This window comes from Mus pahari, chromosome 4 (genome assembly GCF_900095145.1).
Source record: "Mus pahari chromosome 4, PAHARI_EIJ_v1.1, whole genome shotgun sequence".
NCBI classification, from domain to species: domain Eukaryota; kingdom Metazoa; phylum Chordata; class Mammalia; order Rodentia; family Muridae; genus Mus; species Mus pahari.
The window spans coordinates 9,352,423-9,378,254 of record NC_034593.1 but is presented as its reverse complement, the minus strand read 5'-3'; the positions used below and the strand labels follow the sequence as shown (position 1 = coordinate 9,378,254).

Genomic DNA, 25,832 nt, shown 5'->3' with positions numbered 1-25,832 from the left:
CAACAGAGTCAACTAACTGGGACCCTCTGGCTTTCTCAGAGACTGAACCAACAGCCAGGGCTCATACATGGGCTGAACCAAGGCCCCTGCACATATGTAGCATATGTGAAGCTTGATCTTCATGTAGGTCCCCAAAAAACTGGAGCAGGGGCCATCTCAAAAAATGTGTCCTGTCTGTGGGATATGTTCTAGCTAGGTTGGCTTGTCTGGCCTCAGTGGGAGAAGAAGCACCTAGCTTTGATGTGTCAGGGTGGGGGGATACCGGGAGGATGGGGCCAGGAACTGTAGGAGGGAGGACTAGGTGGGAGGGTAGTGAATGGGATGAAAAGTGAATAAATTAAAAAATTATTATCACTTACCAACAGGAAAGAAAAATAAAGATGAATCAAAGAAACTTTTAAGATGAAGTAAGAAACAAGAAATGTTATTTATAAGGTTTGAAACATACTCAGCGAATACACATTAGAGATGGCAAGTCTCTGCAGGACAGATATGTAAATTTAAAGCTGGAGAAACATCGACTATCCCAGAAGCAGTAAAAACAGAAAACACTGGAAAAAATGTAGTAACTAGCTTCAGAAAGCTGAGTGATGGTGTCAGGCTGTTTATCATACATACAAGGGTCCTGGAGGACTTCGTAGAAAATATTTTAAAATATGAAGGCCCCAATCCTCCTAAATTTCATAAAAATGATAATATCAAAGAGCTGAAAATCTGAATCTATCCTGAGGAGAGAAAAATATGAAAAACAAACAAACCAAAAAATCCAAGAACACCTCCCCTGCCCCGAGATATGTAATAATCAGACTGCAGAATGTCAGTCCTCAGGAGTTGTCAGGCACTGGGGTCTTGCCTGCATTCTCACAGAGAAATGAAGAAGATTAGACAAAGAGATCCTGTGGCCATACAAGAACCAACCAAGACAGAGTAGAAATGAACTCTGTTACAAAGAAGGCTTTTTGTTTGTTTTGTTTTTAGTTAAAAACTTTTCAGGGAGTGAAGGTGTCTGTGAAAAATGCTGTGAAATAAAACGCAGAATTTAAACTGTTGTTGCCCCACAGACTTCTGAGAAGCCTATATCTATACTACCCAAAAAGAAATCTAACCAGTGTATGTGGCTTCTGTGTACTTGAAATATTGCAAGCATAACTTGGGAACTGAATTTTCAATGTTTTACTTAATATGTTAAGTATTACAATACTTAAAGACAGATTGCATTCTACTAGATTGATCCACTCAAAAGATTACCTGAATTTTAAACTTTGAATCATCTCAACATATAATCAGAAATAATGACTTTATGCTTAATTCATTCTTAAAGAATAAATATGTTTTGAGGTTTAAAAGTTTAGGGTTCTGGTGGTTTTAGGTATATTTTGAATAAACAACAAACAAAAAGTTAAGTAATTGCTATTAGGTAGACACTAAAATTACAATTTTCTTTTACAAAATAGAATGGCTTAATTTCCTCCAGAAATTGTAAGTAGTATAGCTTTTTCATTTGTGCTTTACAGTCTTACCCTCAAATGTTAGCAAGATATATTAACTACAAATTAAAAATCACCTTTCCTGTGGTTTAGGAAAATAATTTTGAAATAGACAAATTAGCACCTAGTAAATAAATCCTTCCGCAAGTTTTAGTGGGTCTTAATTTTCTACCTGGAATTTCAGGGTCACTCAGATGACCACTGAACACCAATTATAACAACCACATAGAAAACTCAGATAGTCAAGAGAGTTACTTAACAATAGTAATCCATCCAATATTCAAGAATTCAGAAAACACCTAAGAAGATTCGAAAAACAAAAAAAAATGAGAAAGAATAAACTGTATCGTAGAAGCCATCACATGCTGTTGTTTAGAACTATCACCAGTGTTGTCCTAAAGGTACAATGCAACAAATACTGCTGCAAAGAAAAAAAAACAAACAAACATGTAATTAGGAGAGGGAGAGGGGGAGGAGGGAAGAGAGAACAGACAATAAGAAGAGAGGTAAGGCCAGGGCGAGTAAGCCTTTAATCCCAGCACAGCACTTGGGAGGCAGAGGCAGGTGAATTTCTGAGTTCCAGGCCAGCCTGGTCTACAAAATGAGTTCCAAGACAGCCAGGGCTATACAGAGAAACCCTGTCTCGAAAAAGAAATAAAAACAAAGAAATGAGAAAAAGAAAAAAGAAAAAAGAAAAAAGAAAAGAAGAGAGGTAAGAAAGAAGAGAGAAGAGTTGGAGATTGGTGTATGCCCATAGGATTAGTCTCTAGTTGGGCCAGTTATTCCTTGGCCATTTTCTCAGTCTCTGCTCCATCCCCAGTGCCTACATTCTTTGCAGACAGGATACATTTTGGGTTGAAAAATTTCTGGATGGGTTGGTGTCCCTATCTCTCTTCTAAGGTATCTGCCTGGCTACAGGGGGTGGCTGCTTCATGTTCCATATCTCCAATGCTGTGAGGCACAGCTAATGTCACCCCAGGTAACTCTTGGGTACCTCCCCATCCCCATCTTTTGTATGTTCTTGAGATACCTCCTCCTACACAAAATACAGGATACCATGCTACACTTCACACACCCAAAGAAGTGAAACAAGAAGAAAACCCCAAATGAAGATGCTTGAATCTCACCTTAAAGGGGGGGAATAAATAGTCAGAGGAGGCAGACAGACAGAGGGAACTGGGTGGACGAGGAATGGGGAGGAAAATGGGCAAGGGTTCAGGATCAGATGTGCAAGGGGCTGGAGAGATTACCAGATAAATGGAATTTACAACAGATAGGTGTGGTGAGGAGGGACCATCTCCAAATGATTATCTGGAATGCACAGATTTCTTTTATATTTTTTCTTAAGTAAATCCTTTGTTAAAGCTTCAGAATAATTTAAATATATCACTTCTTCAAGAATCTACCTTTCTTTTTCCCTCTTTCCTCTCCCCCTCTCTCTCCCCTTCTTTCTTTCTCTGTGAAAAAATGTCAGATAAAACAATTTAAGTTCTGGTTTGCAATAGAAGAATATATAGTCTAACACGCTGGGGATAGCCTGACAGAGGAAGAATGAAATATTGGGTTCAATTTCCATCCAATGAGAAATCAGAAGAAGAGAAATACTGGTGCTTAGACCACTTTCTCCTTTTATTCCCTTTGACTGAGTCTGGGAACACAGCCCAAATGATGATATTGTCCAAATCCAGGGTAGATCTTCTCTTCCTGGTTAATCATCTGTGAATACAACTTTGCAAACACACTCAGAGGTACTCCTTGTAGATGATTATAAATCTAGTTCACCAATTAAGCACCATAAGATCATCTAAGAGTATTAAGGAGCCTGGATTATTTTTAAAGAAAATTAAATTGTTACATATAACAACTCTCTCTTGGATGTTGGGTGCATGACTCAGGAAGATTGCTTGTTGAGCAAGCATGAGGACCAGAGTTCAAATTACTAGTAAAAGGTAAGAATCTAGACATGGTCAGTCTCATCTCTCACCCCTGCAGGAAAATTGCTAGGGCTTACTAGTGGAAGGCCTAGCTCCAGCTTTAGTTAGATATCCTGTCTCAAGGGATAGGGAAGGTAGGGACCAAGAAAACTGACATCAACATCTGGTTTCCATATGAACAAAAGTTGACACACTGACACAAATGTGCATATACCAAACATGTACAGCACAATATGATCACACGCACATAAAAATTTCTTTAAGGTTAGTTACTAGAACTATGAAGAACAGACAGAGTAAAAATGAATATTTACTGTTTTAAAAATACTTATTATAGTCACTGTTAATTCGGAGCTCGGCAGCAATGAATATATCTACATCATAGCTTCTGCATTTTATGTGCAAAAGGGACCAAAAATATTGTACCAGCCAGAGTACAAGGAGGTTTATGATACAATAGTCAACATAAACAGCTTCATACACAAGACAGGAAAAATTACAGTGGACATCGACATATTAATATTGATTAATGTTCACAGTTTTCAATTCTCCCATGGAAGAGCTTTCTTACTGTCCTTTTCAGAGGGGTCGGCCTTGAGAATATATACAGAGAAACAACTGTAATGGACTCAGTAGGTTCTAATTATGTCTCTATATATGTATCTGTATGTTCAAATGTTCTATATGTTTATATATAATATAGAATACCCACATATCAAATGTACATATTAGCAAAAACAAAAAACTTGCTATTAACTGAAGAATGAAAAAGCACAGAATGAGTGAGAACAGTAGGTGGGAAAGAGATGAAGGGAGGGCAGAGAGGGGAAAGTGATCCAACCATATTTCAATTCAAAACATTAGAATTCTTTATTAGTTTTTCAGTTTTAAATATAATTGTATCCATTTTCTCCTTTTCTTTCTTCCTTCCAACCTTTGTCAGGGACTCTCCTTTGCTTTCTCTCAAAGTCATGGCCTCCGGCCTTTTTATCTTTTATTGTTGTTCTACACAGCCACATACACACAAGCATATGCACACACACATTTCTAAACACAAAATACAATATTTTCAGTCCATATAATATTATTTGTATGCATATGATTTCAAAAATAGCTACTTGGAATTTGGATAACCAAGAAATGAGGGGAAGGGCTCTTTGCTAAGAAAAGCTATTTTATCTGACTTTCAGCATTCAAACCTATGTTTCTGAAGATGATATTGTAGCAATACAATACAATATTATATATTTATATATATTGCATAGATATGTACATATATAAGCTCAATTATTGTGTTTCCTTTATTTTCTAATTAATGTATAAAATTCTGCAATTTATTTTATTTTTAATAAGTGAGTAACTAGCATAGAGCTGACATGAAAATTTTCATATTTTAAGGAGTAGAATGATTCAAAATCTCAGTGAATAGAACATAGAAAGTCTTCCAAAATCAGGCAAATAATTCTTTATGGCTTCCATGACAATGGCTGCTGTCTCATACTTTATTTGTCAAAGAGCATGAAATGTGAAGGTATCATTTTTTTAATTGTAAATGGATAACATTATCTAGAGAAAATAAAACCTGTTTGAAAACATCATGGGCCCTAAGATCAAATTGCAGCCAGAATAAGGTGGTGGTGGTGGTGAAACAGCCAATGCTACCTCCGTTTTCTGCACACACCAACTTCGATTTTAATACTTTCTGAAGCTACTGCTAAGAGGCTGTCATGGACATTTTAAATTTTACTTAGTTTGTATTTAGTAACCATAGTAACATATTGTAAACCTTCCATTGGTTTACGTATTTATTCAATATTCATTTATTATTATTTATATGGTAGTTTTCCCTCTAGTATCTTTTGGATCTGGGGTATTTCAAGCAAAGTACTGGAGGATATTTAGCAAGATATTGAAAGCCATAATTAACCATGCATGCTAAAGGGGATGGCTACAAACTGCCAAGGTTTCCTTTATGTTCATGCAGAGAGATGTCACTAATAAAGCACCTGTTAGATGTTCAGATATCATTCTCTCCTCCTCCCTCCCCTTGTTTTCTCTGTGTAGCCCAGGTGTCCTGGAACTTACTCTGTATACAAGGCTGACCTCAAACTCAGAGCATCTCCTGATGCAAGGAATATAAGGATGGGCCACAAGTGCCTGGCCTCAGATGTGATTTTAAAATATTCTCTAATAAGTTTTATGATTCTCACACCATTGCAAAAATATTAGTTTCAATAATGCCAAGTTGAAGCACAACTCTCTATGTACCTTTTCCTGAGTCACTTAATAGTAAATAGTTTAGCATTGATTATATTCAGGAAGTTTAATGAGGCAAGAGTAAAGTCTCAAGACAGAAACACTGTTCTATGCACTTGTAAGTCATCTATCATATGATGTTAGCAGTAGGGAAGTAATAAGAGGATAATCCTTCTGCACACACTGGAATGAAGAGCAGATACATTTCCCAAACTCATTCACTGAATAAAACATTTTTTCTCCATCTTAAATTTTCAGAGTATCTCAAACTGAGTTTCAAGAGTTTAAGCACTGGTAAATACACAGGAAAATGCACCCAGTCTTAGTTAACAGGTCATTTCTATTTCTGTCTTCTTTGTTCAAACTGCTAGTCATGACAGTTCACTCAAGAATTAAATGTTGCCCCTGTGTGATTTTGTGCAGGTGCCTGAACTGCCTGAGGCAACGAGCATCTTACAACCATTGCTGAAGTTGCTTTGCAGACCATTCAGGAGCTAAAGGTCTTAAATCCCACAATCAGTTCCATGACACCTTTGCTTCTCATAAACAGTCGTTTTACAATACTTTAGATGCAGACTTTATCTCTATAAACTTGAATGTTTGTGGATTTTAAGTAGCAAGGGAACTAGTGTGGCGATCGTTTATTTATGTGTACAGACCACAAAGTTCCCATTTACCCGTCTCTGAAGTTCAACAGTATGAACACAGACACACTGATTTACATGTAAGCACCTAGCTAAAGGACATAGGCTAATTTCTCAGTGAGATTAATCTTTCCCTTAATGAGGAAAAAGCCTAGGAAGACAAAAAGATTGTGTATTTTTTTCTTATCCCTTAGCTATGTAAGGCAAGGTCTCAATAAAAAAATTTCAGAAATACAAAAATTAAAAGTTATATATAGTTTTCTCTATATAATAGGCACAGTGTGGATTTATTTTATATATATTATAAGCTTAATAAACGTTTTAAGATTTAAAAACTATTTAATCTATTTATAAGCTTAATAAACAGTTTAAGATTTAAAAACTATTTAATCTACAGTAAGGAGATGATAATAGCCATGAGATAATATACTTAAGGGAAGCACCCAAGAATCAATAGGGGTGACTTTACTGTGATTCACAACACTGGGGATATGAAACCTGAAGGGGCCACCTCCTGTAACCAGGCAGGAACACCAGTGGATCAGTAGAGACACCAACCCACCCACAAAATTTTCAACCCCAAATTTATCCTATCTACAAGTAATGTAGCCACAGGGGATGGAGCAAAGACAGAATTATCCAACCAATAACTGGCCCAACTTGAGCATCCCGTGAGGAAGCACCAATCCCTAACACTATTAATGACACTCTTTCATGTTTGCAGACAGGAACACATTGTCTTCTGAAAGGCTCCACCCAACATCTGACCCAGTCAGAAACAGTCAAACAGTGGACAGAGCTTGGGGAGTCTTATGGAAGAAGAGGAGGAAGGATTGCAGGTCCCAAAGGGGATAGGAACTACACAGGATGACCATGTAGCAAATGTTTAGCTTGCTCTTCATCTGGGTCCTGAACAATTGGAAAGGGGTTATGCCAACAGTTGTTGCCTGTCTGTAAGATATGTTCCTTTGGTATGTGCCATGTTTGGTCTCAGTGGTAGATAATGTGTCTAGCCCTTCAGAGACTTGATGGGCCATAGTTGGGGCATACCCATGGAGTGGGATTTCACTCTCTCAGAGGAGAAGGGGGTAATGGGGGAAGGATTACAGAAGGGGGTGTGTGTGGGATGGAAAGTAAGTAAGTTAAAAAATAAATCAAATTAAAAGAAGAAAGAGTGCTTTGTAGTTATGCAAGCAAGAGGTCACCTTTTCCCAGCTGTGTAACTTTGAGCATTTATTTAGCTTTTTTGGCTCATAGCAGTACTTGATGCTATAACCTTGGATATTTCAATAAGACACAGTATGTTTATACTATTTGGCACCAAAAGTGATCCAAATACTAGTATAGTGTGACTGTTAATTTGCATTGTCAACCTGGTTGAATATAATATCCCCATATAACTAGTTATGTCTATGAGGTAGTTGTTGGGTTGTTGGTTGTTTGGTTGCTGAAGAAATGGTAAGCTGAAGACACGCATTGAATATAAGCAGGCACCACATTCTGCGTGGTTATCTGGGACTGGATACCCAAAGAAGCTTTTAGCTAAGTGTTAGTGCTCATCAGTTCCTGTTTTTAGGTGGTAGACATAATATGACCAGCTCCCTCAAGTTCTTGCTACAACCATTTGTAGAACATCATGGTTTGTACTCTCAAACCTGAGCTATAATCACTGCTTCCTTTACATTAATTCATTCCGGTTATTATGTCACAACAATGAAAAATACAATTGGTTCTTAGTTATTTTCCAGAATACAAGGACGAGAGAGGGGTCGGTGCTCTCAGTATGTTTCTTCAACTACCCTGTGGTTAAGTTCAGTTGACTTAATCCAATGATAATTCACACAGCTTTAAAAAGTATTTCCTGGTCAGGTACTTTTCTGGTAGTATTTCTCAAGGTAGGTTTTAATACTAACTCTTAATGTTTCTCATGAGTTTCTGTTCAAAAATCATTTGCAAGTTCCTTTGGGGATATGGTAGAGATTGCAAAACTATTTTATATAAGTTTATTGAAATATTGAAGAGGTTTATGTGAAGTAAAATTACTGTAAAGTCTTTTAATTAGCAAGTCACACTAGTTGATATTTCCTTTTCTTTCTAAGAAGATAGCATTTGCAGGCATCTTGTCTTTCACACTGTGGACTACCCTTGGACACTTCAGGGGTGATCTATAGAAAGGCACAGTGCCATAGAAGTGTTGGGCTTTGATTGTGTGGAAGTAGTCTTATAAACATTTTATGTTTTTTTTTTCATGATCTCTGAAGTCTTGACTTTGCATGCAAAGCCTTGGATAATTCATATAAGGACTAGAATTCTTATGTAAGTTTCATCTAGAGTATGTGCTTAATGCACTCAAGTAACTAAGTAACTATGGTCAACAAGGATTTCTTTTATTAATTTATAAAATATCCTTTAACAGTTGAGATACTACCATACATAATGTGCCTATGAAAATGGTCCAGTGAAAATCAGATTTAAGAGATTGCCCATTTATTATAGATTGCCTTTCACTAGTTAATTGCTATGCGGACTGTTTTCAGTTCTTAGCTTCCAAGTGGACAGGATGGATAGAAATTAATCTTCAGGTGGGTAAGTTCACTCACACCATAATGAAGCTGGCTTATAGTTAAGAAATGTCTATGATGGGACTGGAGAAATGATTCAGTGGTTCAGAACACTGGCTGATACTCCAGAGTTGCTGAGTTCAATTCTCAGCACCCACATGGTGGCTCACAGTTGTCTGTAATTCCACTTTAGGGTATCCAACACTCTCATCTGACCTCTGTGGGCAATGCTCATGCACATGGTACATGGACATATTTGCAAGCAGAATACACATACACAAAACATTAAAATAAAAAATAAAGACATTGCTAAGGTAAAACATTTTATCTGTGTCACTTAGAGCATGAAACCTGGAGACCATAACTAAACTTGAGAAAGTCCTGTGATTGACATAGGCATCCGGGTGATTAGCAAAGCTCACCCCAGTGTAGTTTATAAGGGCCCTTGTTTATTACATGTGCAGCAGACTTATGTCTTCTCATATTAAACAGACACAATTTTTCTTGATTCATTTTCTCATACAAGAGATTTTTGAAATAGACCCTACATATTAATTATTCTCAGAACCTATTGGTATATAAATTTTCACAGATTATAACTTGGACATTTTCACTAAATAAATTTAGCTTCTTTGTCCAATGAGATGAACTTGATTTTGTAAGTGAGGGTAAACTATTTGTACATCAGATTTTTAGATAATTAGTGAGGAAACTACATAAAGAATGTCACCTACCCTTGCTGCCCTATATCTCTATACTTAATAGTCTCCTTCTTGTCTTACTTTCCTTACTATGCTACATGAAGAATGTACATACTTTATATGTTTTCATGTAATACACATTTTTAATTCCAAATATAACTCAGGTCATGGACTTTTAACACATTTATTATTTATTTTTTACTTAACTTGTGGTGTATGGGCACAGTAAATTAAAGCTGAGTGACTCATTAGATACAATTCTACTAAGTATTACTGATATTACCCTGAGTATTTTTTCACTCCCTACAACCCCTACCCACAAAATAACTGAAAAAAGACAAGGATTCTGAAGAAAGAAGAAAATCTTGGTGGTGGGTTAACATTTATGAAAGGCTCTGTCATAAATCAGAGGTGGGAAATTGGCTTTCCTCATTGTGTCAACTGAAAATGTTTTCTCTCTTTTAAACTCTATATCGAGATTGTTTCGTTTTTTTTCCTAATATACCAAGCTGGTAATGTCTCTTCTGGCAAGAGTGTCTATCTCAATCAAGCACAAGGGCCTCTGTGTGCTGAAGAGATGGAGATGCTCCATCTGACAGGCATGAGTGTGTGTGTGTGTGGTGGGGTGGGGGTGGGGAGGTAGAAACACACTGGAGAATCAAAGAAATGCAGTAATCCCTGTCATTATTATCTAAAATTCTCTGGTTTAAGTGTCTGCATAGATTTTGAGAACAATGTCAAAAGTAAAATCAGTTAAATGATGAATTAAGACATGCACAATGCTTGTTTCAAATTGCAGTAACTGTGGCATATATAAATGTTCATTCATTCAAAAATACATTGTCACCAGTGTGCACAATACGCAGAACAGAAAAGTGAACACTATTTACAAATGAGCATGAAGTGGTTCCCTCTAATAAATGAGGGAAAATGCTTCATTTTGTGGCAGCAGTTTTCAGCATAATTGTGATCGCTGGGTAGCTATTGTTTACTTGGTGGCTCTGAAAGGCATTTGACAAAAGAAAATTGACTATCACTTAGGATCATAAACACAAACCATAACAACCTCGGCTTCAGAGGGATTTATACAGAAAGGCGTAGGTGTAGCAAGTATGTGTGTGGATTTTCAAAGCAGCTTAAAATGTCCAAAGCCACATGGTCCTTAAAACGGTGCTGATTAGTGTTAGTACTGATTCTCTGAGGGTCTAGGGAACACTTGTATATAATGATAACTTCTTGGCCACCATCTGCTAGAGCAGCCGAGGCTTTGGAGAGAACCCTCCCATTTATCACTATACCTCTACCTGCTAAACCATGTCTCTTCTTAAGATAGCTGACTCCTGTACCACATTTCATACACAACAAAAATGCTCCTCGAAATTCTGCTAATGGGCACTCACTGCCTCTTTTCAGCTCAAGATAAAACTGAAGTTGCATGATTTAATAGATGTATTGCTTAAAAATTCACAGGTTGAAACTTACATTCCATTGTCATTGCTTTAATAGTTGAGATCATTAAGAGATGATTAAGTTAAAGGAGGATACTCTCATAAGTGTGTTTAAAAACCTTTCCAAAAGGAATGAACTGGGGACCTGGGTCAGTTTGTACTTGCTGTATTAGCATGAGGACCTGAGTTTAAACATATCAGTGTATCAAGGGAGGTTCAGAGGCATGCACCTTCACTCCCTCATCCAGAGAGGCAATGATAGGAAGAGCTTTGGAAATTGCTAGCCAGCTAGTCCTGTTGAATCGGTAGTTTCAGATTCTGTGAGGAATTTTGTCCTTTTGTTGACCTGTGGCCTCTCTCCATGTACTCACACAAGTGCATACACATGACATGTATAAAACACACACACACACACACACACACACACACACACACACACACACACTTAGAAAGAAACCAAGTAGAAGTCATGATCCTCCTTTGCATGTGTATGTGGTTCCCAAGTAAAAGCCATGTTCTAAGTCCCATTTGGGAAAGCAGGACTTGGGCTTAACCATAGCGCAAACTTAGTGGAGCCTAGGTCATGAACTTCTTTGATTCTTAGAACAAATGGCTATTGCTTCTAAGTTATCTAGTCTCACATACTCCATTATAGGAGGACATAGAAGCCAGAGTTCCGTTTTATATCATTAGCACTTTGGGGCCTACAGTAATGCAATACTCAAGAGCTTAGTCTATTGGTACGTCTCAGAATACTCTCTGTCAACTGTGATATAAATGTGTTCCATTTGGAAGCAACACTGCAAATTCTTCCTTTGTAAGGCTTCCACAAGTCAGCCTAGTATATTGCCTTAGTCTGGAGCTGAAAATCCTTGCTTATGACATGCTGCAGTTCTTGAGGAAATCTTTCTAAATTATATTTTATGCTTATATGACTATTTAAATCCCGAGCAGTATCACCCTTGTTATTTCTCTGTGAGAAGGTGGCTTGTGCAATATTGGTGCTATTATAAAGAAAGTAACTGAGGTTCTAAAGTCTAGCATTATCAGTAATAACAGTGAGGTTAAGCCCAAGTCCATGGCAATACACTCCTCAATTTGAGGTGCATCTTAGGGTAGGTAGCAAGGAGAGCTTAGCCTTGCTCACAATGTGATTGATCTCTATCACGTGGATGGGAATACTTACAAATTTGCAACTCATATTCTTCTCATGGTGTACTAACTTAAACTTTATTTGGTACAAGAATTCTACCCTCTGGGATCCTAATGTCAAAAAAATCAGTGTTTCTGAAATATCTTTTTATATACCATACAAGTCTTGGCTATTTTTTTAAACCTGGGAATCATCTTTCTATTATGACAGCAACAAGAGCACATTACCGGTGGCACATTACCTGTGAAATATCAGGTTTGTACATGCTAATCTAAATTCTTTGATGCTGGGGCAAAAGATGTCTAAGCCAGTAAAAGCACCTGCTGCCAAGCCAGACAACCTTAACTTAACCCCAAGTACCCATGGTGGGGGAAGAGAACTGACTACCTTAAGTGGTTCTCAAACATAAGCCTGGCTGTGGTATACATGCACTCTCAAGCGCGAGCGCGCGCGCACACACACACACACACACACACACACACACACACACACACTGTACACGTAATCTTTAATTATGTAACTTGGTAGCAACTCTTGTGAATGTTACCCAATTATTCAGTAGTGGGAGAAGGACTTTTAACATGCATCCTTAACTTTCTTCCTAAAGGGCTAGTGATGTGTGTATAAGATATTGGCATAGGAAATAGCCACAGCTCCCTTACTAGAATTTGTCAAATACACTGGCCTTACTCTCTAATAAAAACCATGCAAAATGTAAAAGCAAAGAAGCCACATGTAATTGTTTACATAAATGTTTGCAGGTGGCACCAATATATTACTCCTATGGCTTTGGGGAGCCTTTTCCATACATAGTACCAACTCTGCCCTGAAGGTAAAATTGAACCTCTCTAAGCTCTAGAATCATTTGTGCTTCTCTCCTGAGTCACAGAGCAATGGGCACCAGCACAAACTCTATGCACTTAATGAGACTTGATGAGCCATCCTTGATAGCAAATTAATACACTTTGTACATCAGTAGACCTTTTTATTTCCTCCTAATTACTAGATGCTAACCATATGCCACATGCTAAATTGCAGAGTAAAAGCTTCACGATTTATATCAACCAGGTTTAGTTTCTCTGAGATGTCTCAATACAGAATCACATTCCTAAAGTTTTCAAAATTCAGGATGAAAGGATGGTTTAGTGGTTCTTCCAGATGACCCAGGCTTGATTCTTACTTTCTGTGTGGTAGCTAAAACTCAAGTTCCAAGAGACATAAAGCTTTCTTCATCTGGGTGCATGGTGCGGTGCATGGTGCTCAGACATCCATACAAGCAAAGCACCTATAGATTTGAAAATTAATTAATTTAAATTTCAAACTTGCACTTAAATTATTCTCAAGTGAATAATTTAAAACTATCAGTACAGGACTTCCATCAGCAAAGATTTTTAAAATTCTGTGTAACAGTTTAAAATGTGTCCTTTAGTGAGACTGGGGGAATAGTCCATTGTGATCCAAAATCATATTGTTTACCTCAAATTTCTAAACTACTGATTTAACTCCAATAATATACAGATAAAACTAGCATACTTCCAAAAGGAAATTCATTTTTTTTCACACAACTAGATATATTTCCATGTCTCAAAAACCAAAACTACAGTATTTCACAGACCATTTGATTAGTTGGTTAGAAAGGCAAAATTTTAAATTATGATGTTCATTATAAATAACGACAGATCTAGTTTTGAATATTGATTACCTATTAGGAGAATTATAGATATGGAAACAGTACATAATATCAAGGACACGGGGCATGAAGTCAAGTGTCCCGGTTTATGCCATAGCAGTGTTCCTTTCAGTGGTGCATGCCGAAGGACATTATTTAGCTCCCCCAAGATACTCCAGTAGTGACACCAGGATGACGTCACCACACAGTAACACAGGAGTAGAGTCCACTACAAAGCCTGATGCACTTGCATATGGAAGGCATCATTGGTACAGTGAGATCGGTGTGCCAGAGGCAGCACCCAGTGAAAACCACTGCAGGACAAAGCATGAGGTTGCTTCTAATGTCTAATGTCAACTTGAAATGCAGTTACTATCACCAAAGAAAGTGCAGAGTTCCACGTCACAATATGTTAGGTAATATAGAGCAGATTAAAAAAAAAAAGAAAGATAAGAGCCAAAGACACTATGGTTTATATAGCCAACGTTTCATTTTCTTGGAGCGTGTCAAGAATATAGCATTTTTGTTTGCTTCTTTTTTGTTGTTTGTTTGTTTGTTTTGCTTGTTTTGTTTTATGAACCATTGATGTTTCTTATAAACACCTAAAGGATATGCACCGTCAGATTATATTTTGTATAAACTTCAATGAAGATGATGACTTACAGGCTACAGGCAAGGTTATTAAACTGAATCCCAAAAGTGTTAAAAGAATGACTTGATCAAGTTTGACAGCCAGAATTGAGATTATTGTTTTATATCATCTTTTCATTCCAAACAATTAAAGTACATATATGTGAGGTTGTATACTCTCAACTTAATCCTGTCAACAAAATTAATTCTTTGACAGAACTAATTATTTTGAAATTCAAAAAATCCACTCACTGGGGACAGAAATTACACTTTTACATGCAAGCTCAGTTTCCAGGCTATGCTGCCAGAACACTCAACATCACATTTAATTTCCATTAGTGAGCCCTGTCATTATTCTAATATGATTACACAGTCTTGTAAAATGTCCCTCCTTATGAAAGGCAATTAATTTTCATTTAGTAACATTTTAGATGCCAAATATTTAGAAGTGACTCTGAATAAAGCAGGTTTTTTTTTTCTACAAATATTCACAGCAATCTCAGCATCTTATCATGCTGGACACAAGAGTAAAAACCTAGACCTGGATTTTAAATCTCATTATTCCTCCTAGACTGATCAGAAATAATCACATAGCAGAATGCTGATAACAAAGGAATGTTTCTGGTTCAAGAGGTACAAGACGAGTTCTTAGGGAGGAGCACATTAAAAGGGTATTTTTAGGATGTATCTATATGGGAATGCAATAAGCATGTGGAAATACTTTTCATCAGATCTGATTACACACTGATTGTGGATGCTCTAAGATACTCAGGCTTGATTATCAGTAAAGTTTACCAGATGTCATGAAATAACAGGCCAGACCAAAAGTTTCCAAAACAAACATTCACATTCAGAGACATTGAATAATAAGCTACTTCCAGCATTTTCAAAATTAAACTTAGATGCTGGTACTTTCATTTTACACACAAATAATCTGAAGCATTGCATACATAGTGGTGTTTTATTCTGTCTCATCTGACCCCACATGTGTTACAAAAGAAATTAAACTTAAATTATTTGCAAAGCCTTACACCAAGAATATAGTTCCTACTTTTCAAGAAATTCCAATATGTCTTCACCATCTCCCAGGTCACAGATGCTAAGGCAGACTGGGAAAGAGAAGAGTGACTGGAGTTGCTGGGTCTCTGCTCCTCAGGCAGTGCTCTAAATTTATCTAGAGAACCACATCACCCACCTCCCTTCTGCTAATTCTGCTCAATGTCTTCAAACTTGATTGTCTGACTGGGTACATGGTGCTACATTACCAAATGAACTGAAATATTATCGTGATTTTCATATCTCAGTACAGATTGTTCATAATCTCTAACTTGAATACTTGTTAATAAATAGCACAAGTTGCTAACATATTTGAACTCCCATGTCTCTCAATCCAGAATACTACTGAGGATAAAATTAATAACCTATTTTGAGGAAATGCTTTTAAAAAAATGTTTCAAAACAAAACTCAGGCTCTTGCAAACTTCATAGCTGGGAAGGCCTGCTGATGACAGCTACCCCAGCAAAGAGAAAATTAAAAATTCTATCTTTTTGAAATGTAAGCTGCTTACCATAGCTGGACTCACACTCCTAAGGCTATCCACTAGTTCATATTCAGTAAAGTTTTAATTAATGATTAGAAAGCATACAATGTTTCTTTAAGGGTTTTGGTGAGATGACTCTGAGGATAAAAGCTGTTGCCACGAAGTTTGACAAGCTGAGTCTTATCCTCAGGACCTACAGGGTTCATATTTACCTTTTGAAAGTTTACATGTTTCTTAGGAAAATTCAAAACTTCTATTTTCCTAGCATTGGGCTTATACTTTACTTTCACACCATTGATAATGTATGAGAACTTCCCCTGAAAAATATTTCTTCAGTTTATAAATTTTATATTACTATCATCTTAAAACATTTTTCCATTATACAGTTATATCTCAAAAAAAAAAAAACCTAATATTTGAGCAAGAGCAGGTGCTTTTTTATACCAGCACCATTTTCTGTGATTGATTTAATCAATAGTCATTATATTACTTTCTAATTACTGTTTGATTGATGGTTTAGAACACTATAGATTCCTTGTGCTGAACATTCAATATATATTGTAGTGCTGGTTAAACACCCAGTGATCCATTGAACTCGGTGACCAGATTTATTGGCACATATCACTATCAAGACAAATGAGAAGACTAACTACTCAAATAACTACAAACTATAGTTCCAGACATTTATTAGGGCAAATTGCATATGATTACAGTATAAGTACTAGTCCCATAGTTGTGGAATGACTTCTATGGAGTCATGTTTTGTGTTTATTATAAAACAAATGTCCTTTACAAGCGTGTGTACACATATGTGCACATGCACACACACATAAACGCACTTGCACACATATACATGCATGCACATACATGCACTCACACATATGTGCACAAACATGCACACACACATGCAATCAAACCCATATTCACACACACACATGCAATCAAACCTATATTCACACACACACAAACACACATATAGAAATACATACACATACGCATATAAACAAGAGAGTCAACTACTATGACACACTTCTAAAATCATATCCTGTTAATACTTAGAAACTACCTGTACATGTCTGTATTTTGTTGCTGCCTTCTGTGATCATGTGACCAGCTAGAGGGCACAGATGTAGACAGATGGAGATTTTTATGTTCAAGATGTTAAATGTTGAGTGGATTGAATGGTTAATTTCATAAGTTAATGGTACAATTTCAAATAGTTAAAAACACCATAAATATAGTATTTATGGATAAATAAGCACACAAAAATATCTCAATAACTAAAATTTTTACAGGCCATATGAATAAATGTGGAAATAATGGTTTTACTTAAGATACATAAGAAAAAATTAAGCTGTCATTTCTCTTTTCTCAATACATTATCATCTTACATTTTTCCTGAGTATTTAAATAAAGCAATAACTATTAATTGAATAAAAGTTGCTTACCAAGTATAGTGCTTTTCTTACAGGCCTATTAGTATATGAATTGATATTCGAATACTGACATCATGTGAAGTTTTTTTCTTACTCTTAAAATTAGTCATCATTTATACATGTTAAATGTATAACATTTAACTATTCACTTTCATGAGAGTTGAAGTTCAAGTTCATCTATAAAATGCCACCAATGTAACATGTAAGACATTTCTATCAATCATGAATAATATTCTCTTGTCAAATGATTGTTAGCTTCTACATTCACATAATTATCTTTTTAATGTCTATCTCAAATTAATTTCATACTCATAGTTAATACCCCCAACTTCACCCCCAGCTCCCTTGAATCTACTGCTCCTCCATTTTACCCATGGGTATCAACAAAACAAAACATAGCACGTCAAGCTGGAGTAAGACTAGATACCACCCATTGCATTAAGCTAGACAAGGCTAAAAAGAAAAGGTTTCCCAAAGCAAGCAAAGGAGTCAAACTCAGCCCCACTTGTACTCTTAGTAGACTCACAATAAGACTAAGCTACACAACCATAGGATATATGCAGAGTGCCTTGGTCAGATAATATTCAGGCTCCCTGATTTTCAGTTTAATATCTGCGAGCCTGTCTGAGCTCAGCTTAGTTGATTCTGTGGGTTTTCCTTGCTGTCCTTTATCCCTCTGGTTCCTTCAATCTTCCCCATCATCTACAAGATTCCTGATCTGTCTATTGTTTGACTGTGGGTCATCATCTGCGAGATTCCTGATCTGTCTATTNAGATTCCTGATCTGTCTATTGTTTGACTGTGGGTCATCATCTGCGAGATTCCTGATCTGTCTATTATTTGGCTGTGGGTCATCATCTGTGAGATTCCTGATCTGTCTATTGTTTGGCTGTGGTCATCATCTGTGAGATTCCTGATCTGTCTATTGTTTGGCTGTGGGTCTCTGGGTGTGTTTCCATCACTTGCTAGATGAAGCTCCTTTGTACATTACATTTTTTTAATCTATTTAATTTTTAACCGTTGCCTTCTAGATGGCTATTTGAATTTTAGTCTATGCTAATTACTATAAATGGAACTTCTGTAAGAATTTTTTAATAATTTTTGTTTAAATTTAAGTGTAATAAAGGAGAATTTATTTAACTTGACAAAACGTGTAGCTGTGTAACCTATAGCTAACATGACACACAATGAGGAAATCCTTCCATGGTTTCTTATCTCAGAAGAAATACTGAATTTGTGTGTCTGTGTGTGTGTGTGTGTGTGTGTGTGTTTGTGTGTGTTTGTGTGTGTTTGTGTGTGTGTGTACTTTCTGCCTCCACTCTAATCCTGAAACCCACAGCCAATATAAAACTTCAAGGCAAAGAAAGAAGATGAATAAACTTTGAAAAGAAAGAAATATTAGACTTGACTCAGATACACTCATTGTTTATAAAAATACTATTATGAATGTTACAATTACAGGAGGTGGTAATGCCTTGTCCATGTGATGTTATTGGGTAAAAAGTGGATTCACATATTGACAGTGTAGTGCTTTATTATCCAACATACAACTGAACAGTGAAATGGAGGAAAATAATTTAATCAGTCCACACACAAGAAAATGTTTCATAAATTACCCTTTTCCACATTCTATGTCTCTGTTTTAAGCCTTATTTTAATCAATACTTCTCAGCACCCCTGTTAGCATTATAAACTGAATTTCTGCTGTTCATGATACCAGTGCATATATTCTGCAGTGAATATATTCATAGATTTATACTCACAGATAGGACTCAACACCATAGTAACATGAAACAACTAAAGGTTTTGAAAGTTACTTATTTATTTTAGACATTTTTCTGGGTTCAATTACTTTACTACCTCCCCACCTTATTATATCATCTATCAATGGCAGAGTTTATTTACAGCAAAAATCATTGCCTGTCTAGGGCAAATTTTCATAGCTGTGTTTCAGAATCATTACTCTGGGAATATAAAAATAATGCTTTGCTTTCATGGGGCCTTCTGTCTGATGCAAGGATCTACAGAAATGTTTTGTTTTGTTTTGTTTTGTTTTGCATTATTTTGTTTCTTTTCCAGATATACAAGAATGCTCAAACTCCCTTTATTTTGAATGATGGGTATCAGTACATTTATTATTAGCTTCATCTTATCTTGACATATTTGCCTGCAATCTACAAACAATTTATCAATTTACTGTGGAGTGTTTTTTTTTCCACAGAGAATTTTAACTGTTTTTCTTGCTTTAGTCAATTTATGATGTGGATAGAAGTCTTTAATTATAAAACCAAGAGCCTTTAGTAAACTGGGTTTCTTGGCCAAGATGGCTGTATTCCTTGGGAAATGTTGTAGGTAACTGTTAAAATAAAAATAATTTTTATCATTAAGGCAAGGTCCCTAGAACATATTATACAAGAGTCTAATGCAAATCATTTATTAAACATCTGCAGTTTCTCATGATGATAGTAAAGAATAAGTCATGGACTGCTTAAAACCAAAGTGCATTATCATATCAAGACAGTCTTTCCAATGTCCCAGTTCAGAATGCACATTAGTTAGCTAACTCTAAATACCTTAAAAAATCACCGTTCATATTCACCTTCAAATAGTTAAAAACCACTACTGATTTATATAACAACTAAGACTGAGGTTAAGAATTGGGTCCTCTAGTCTACTATTTCATATATGCTTGATTACTAAATTGAACACTATGAGTAACTACATTAGGCAAGGTACAGCTAGATGTTCAATGAATATCTACAAAATAATGACAATTTTATAGCCATTTCAAATTCCCAGTACTATATTCTTTTTCTACCCTTCCCTCTCTCCTCCAATCTCTCCCTCTCCTCTCTTTAACTTATGTGTTCTTCTATTAGGGATCAATATTTGTTTGCTTCAAATATATTTTAAAATTCTATATTTTAAAAAACACTTTTCAGTAGAGATCATACTCAGGTTTTAGTAACTGCTGGACACCGAATTGTACCCTGTTGCTTTTAATTAGTTAAATGTTCCAGCTAACTAGTGGTTAAGGTAACTGAAGTTAGCTTAGACAGAAAAGCTTGGGTTTCATTTAAGCAAACTCTCCAGATGTATTGATATTTTCAATATATAAAAGCCAGATAAAAGTAATGGCTCAAACAGTATAAATAACAGCTAGGATTTGGTAAAAAAAAATTTTTCTTTCCAATTCTTCATTCTTGTTCTATAATATTCATTATTGCCATTAGCCATATACATAAAGACATCCAAATGTCCAGTCAACTAACTATCCTGTTTTTCAGGATCAGTGCTTTTTTTTTTTTTTTTCAGCTCCAGTGTTACAACTGTAGCAGCATAACTGGCACCCACACATGTGAACACACTGCTGCTCCCCAGACCCAAACGCCACAAAGGCAAAAACGATTTTGACCACTGGAATTGTAAGACATTCAGAAAGCAACACTAGGCCACTTTTATCCCACACACTGTACAAAAGACAGTGGCACATTTGTTGTTCACAGACACAATTATCCACAATAAAGTTAAATAAAACCTTAATGGAATAGCAGTATCTTAGAGTAGCATATATTTGTCTATAATAAATTAACACTAATGTATTAAATGGTTGACTGTCACATGTCCTGAACACACACACACACACATACATACACACACACACACACAAATCACACATACACACACAAATCACGCATACACACATATAGCTAAAGTATTATCATTGTACCCAGGTGGGATGGTCCATCCTTGGATGGCAATCCAAAGATGCCAATGACCAAAATAGGTTATGGCTCTTCTAAACTGGTCACTGGGAGGGGAAAACTTTTCCTATTTAGAAATTTGCAATGTCAAATATTATAATCAACACATTGACGATCATGGACATGGGGGTCAAGGACAATTTCAACTTTGGAGGTAAGTGAGAGAGACTGACTCCCACAGAAATTTTATTGAATGCTTCCCAACTTTTAAAAACTTTTTGCAGTCACATCACTCACTTAATCTTAGAGTGACTGGATGAGACAGGCAGGTTAAAAAGCTGTCCTCCTGCAGACCCACCAATCATGGGAAGGGATAGCCAGGACAGAACCCCTGGACTTCAATCCCACAGAGTTGGACCTACCTTTTAAGGCCCTGATGAAAGGGGCTACCTCAGTATTAGATAACTGTGAAGAAAATCCAAGGGGACATAGTGTCTTTGCTGCAGGATTAGTCACCAATGTATCAAAGGGTGGTGTGGGAATAGGGTTTGATTTAAATTTGACTTTAGACTTTACAATTTGACATCCCTCTCTATTTATAGAATTCAACACTACTCAACACTAGCAGGGTAAGAATAGAAAAAATTTCAGTGATAATAGGTCACCAGTAAGACAGAAACCACAGCCAGCCAGGAAGTCAGCCAGGAACACATGGAAGTACTTGAGGGGGTGTGGTTCTTACTGAAGAAAGTCTCACCTGACCAGTGTGTAATTTCTCACAGCTGCTGGACAAAACCAAAAATCTGCATTCAACAGCACTGGGTTGTACGTGGGCCCAGGATGAAAATTTTCCAAGTACAATCCAAATTTCTTCTCTGGCAGCATGACAATCCATATGAACTCAAGGTCTAAGCCTCCCCAGTAAGGGAACATTCTAGTCACAGCTTCCAAGTGAGACCAGGGCTCTAGAAATGAAACATGAGTGTCTTCCGTGTTTACTTGTAGGCAGTTGGAAGAACAAACTGAGATCATCCTGTCATCTCCATGAGGATGGAAGACAGGACAATACAGGCTTGTTTTCTCTGAGATGAACTGACTCCACTTCAGGGAACAAAGCAGAGAGGACACCAGATGAGATAAGGCTGCTGAGCATCTCTGGAGGGGAGGAGGGTCATGGCAGGCTTCAGTCCCAGCTGGAGGGCTGATCTCAGTGCAGTAAGAGGCTATGATGTTAAAGTCATGGTGCTGGAACAGGGCAGGAGACAGATGACTGCCAGAAATATTCAAAATCCCTAGACTGCAGGGGAAATGGGTGAAGAGGTGACTAATATAAAGACTGATAGACCAGGTCAGCAGAAGTGCTACAGAAATTAGTCCTAAGACAAAGGCAGGAATTGCCTCATGACTTACTAGGCAGATGGTGGCATTTCCAGTACTAAGAGCTGACCGGGGAGGCATGCACTTACATTACTCACACAGAAGGTTAAGCCAGCCATTCTTATTCTACTGGAGCAGCCAATGTACTGAGGACTGTCCAGGGGTGTCCACAGCGGGAGAAACATTCTCCAGGACCCTACTTTCAGTCTTGGAAGTGTTAGGAAAGACAGAAAGACACACCGGGTGACTGTATTTAAAAAACAAACAAAAACAAGCTCCAAGTGATAGAGTATTTTGATTTGTTTTCAATGTACCATTTTCCCATGAAAAGAGTAATTCAAAATATAAACTTCATATTTATCATTTTACATTCAAGTTAAACTCCTAGGGGAGGGGTGCTACACACAATTTTATGCCACATAAAGTCATTTACTACTTTGGTGCCTTTTTTCCTTTATTTATTTGTTTATCGTTATTGCTGTTTGTTTTACTTCTCATGATGGAAGAATTCAACTCTCATGATTTTTGTCAAAAACAGGTCCAACATTCCCAATTCTGATATTATTTATGAACACAAAAAAGCACACACAATTTCAAAAATCTCTATGTAGAAAAATAAAGGATAAACATTATCCACCTATTTCAGACTGGGTAGTGGTATTTTGATGTACATAAACTTTTTCTTTACTGTGTCACAGTTTGCCTCTGCTTTGTGATCTAAAGGTCTAGGGAGAAGGTCACAGTGGGACAGAAAAGCTACATTACCCTGGAGGAAGGAGGAGACAAAGCACCTTCTCCCTTTCCCCAAGTTTCTTCAGCCTACCACCACCTCAGATGTTACCACAGACAGAGTGTTGGTAGTGGAGGCTGGTCTTCCTTTTCTAAGGCACCAGGAAATGAGGGGCCTGGTGCAAGCACCTTTCAAGACAAAACCTGGGTGCAAGAACAAAAGGATGAAGCTGGAACAAAAGATGTCGGAACCACTTCCCACTGCCCCGTTTCTTTAGTAGGGAGTTCAATTCTTTAGCTCCCTCTTTATTAGGAAATACTTGAAGGACTTATAAATGGACCAGGAGATGGTGGTGGAAGGCATCTGGTAGATGACTTGAGCCTGGGTGCCTTTGAAGTAGCTAGCAAGGCTCTTGAGCTGGTACACCTTCTGGAAGGCATTGGCCATGCCTGACAGACAGTCACTAATGTTGGCCAGGGAGAGTGCCATGATCTCCTGCTTTTTGAGGGGGGTCTTGGAGAAGTCCAGGGGGTGGTGGCAGCTGCAGCCAGTGTACTGGCCAGGCCTCCTGAGGTGACCTGAAACTGTGGGTTGTTGTCTCTGAGAGGGTTGAGTTACTCCTGCAGACACTCATAGGTGATGAAGTGGATAGACTGAATGGGATGTTCATGGTCAGCTGTGTGGTGTAACTCCTATAGAAGGCCCCCACCTCCTCAGTCTGCCACACTATCCGGATACAACTTAGGGCTGACTGGTGCTGGGAGTTGTACATCTGTAAGCGTTGTTTCACCACTTGTGCTGGATTCATTACTGCATTGTGGAGTAGGGTGGCCATACTCCAAGCTATCCCATTAGCTAGATGGCTGTTTCCTTGGTGGCTGAAAACATCATTTAAATTCCTTTTCATGTTTTCATAGCAAGCAAAATACGTGGCGTGTATGTGCAGGCCCAGGACCCATCATCATCACCTTCAGGCCCTGCAGGGACCTGCGGAAGCTTTCAGTGTGCATGATCCTCTTGAAGGCACCATAGATGCTTGGGGTCTGGATTCAAGCTCTGCATCCATGTCTTCAGAGTCCACCAGGTACATGATGGAGTGCTCCAGAATTCCAGCCACTCCCTCTGTCATGTGGTTGGACACTGAGGCACTGGTCTATAGGTTCACATAGTCCTCCAACCAGGCGACCAATGCAGCAGCCATTGTGGCAGTCCCTATCCATCCTCTGGCCTGTCCCCATGCTGCCACTGCAGAGCTCCATCTGTGGCTCCCCCATCCAAGGCCTCGCTGGGAGGCAGGATGTCTCAACTAACCTTAACATCTTAAGTGTATTAGTAAAAAGTGACTGTCCATTGTTTCCAACAGTAAAAATGACAAATAGTTTTAGAATATCTTCTCTATTTTATCATAAACATGGGTTCTAATTATTTTAGAAATAAAAACTATTTTTATGGTTATCAATAGTTGGCATAACTTTCTTTCTAATATGTCTTTTGTTGCTCGTGTGGGAGGAGAAAAGAAAGACTGACTTATGCATTCAAAATTCGAGACATTCAAAACACCTGACAGTTCCATTGACTATAAAGAGTGTAAACAGACAGTAGCATTTAAGTATGATTTAGATAAGGTGTTCAGATTTCCAAGAAGAGCAAGGTGTAAATAGGTGAGGGTAATTGAGATGAGCTTACTAAAGGGATTATTTCTAGAGGTATGTGGAATTTAGTGTCACCATGGAAGGATATGGAAAACTCTGTGTGGAGAGACTCAAGGAAATGCAGCCTGAGGAGATGAGATGAGAGCCACGCAAGAGAAACCGTGCCAAAGAGAGAGACAGTGCCGAGGGTACCTGAGTACAGGCTTCCTGTTACAATGCACTCAAAAGAAGTCATAGAACTTTTCAAACCCTGTGAAGGAGTTGTTTATAGTCTAGGAATCTTAGATTGCTTTTATTTATCATGGGCTCAGACACTTATTTTTGAGGTTAAACTGTGTGGTTCTGGATATTAGCAGTATTTATGAATGGCTTCATATGCTAACTGTAGAAAAATGCTTACCACAAGTCAGCCACTGTGTTCTATCTTTTCTTAGGTATTTGATTACACTCCCTGTTCTCATCACCTCTGCCACTCATCTGCCCCCATATGTCGCTGAACATATGTATAGATCCTCATGTTTTTTCAGTTTATTCATCTCTGTCTTTGTTCCATTTGGGACAAGACGTTTATTTCCTTTAAAATTTGTTACTAGTGCGCAATCCACATATTCTTTAGTGAAACTACATAGAGAATCATAAGTTATCCAGACATCGCATATAAGGAATGCATGTATTCTCATGAAATCCTTTGTTTCAATTTGTTTTACTAGTAAAAAAAAAAAAAATACTAACCTATATTATGCATACCAAAGCATTTTAGGTAGAGTTTTTTACTGTAACCTCATTCTTATATGAATTGATGTGGTGTTTTAAGTGTAAGAAAATAAACTAAAGGGTCCTTATATCTCTCAAATCAAAACTGATTCATTACTCCATACATATTTTAGTTAGAAATGTTATGTCAATGAA

At 37.3% G+C, this 25,832-nt stretch overlaps 1 protein-coding gene and 1 pseudogene across 7 annotated transcripts in view; both read right to left on the bottom strand.

The window, feature by feature from the left end:
• Ralyl (RALY RNA binding protein like) overlaps positions 1-25,832 on the bottom strand; it is a 683,608-nt gene that overhangs the window by 382,527 nt on the left and 275,249 nt on the right. The gene's annotated exons all lie outside the window — the stretch shown is intronic.
• Positions 23,557-24,530, bottom strand: LOC110320181 (annotated as a pseudogene).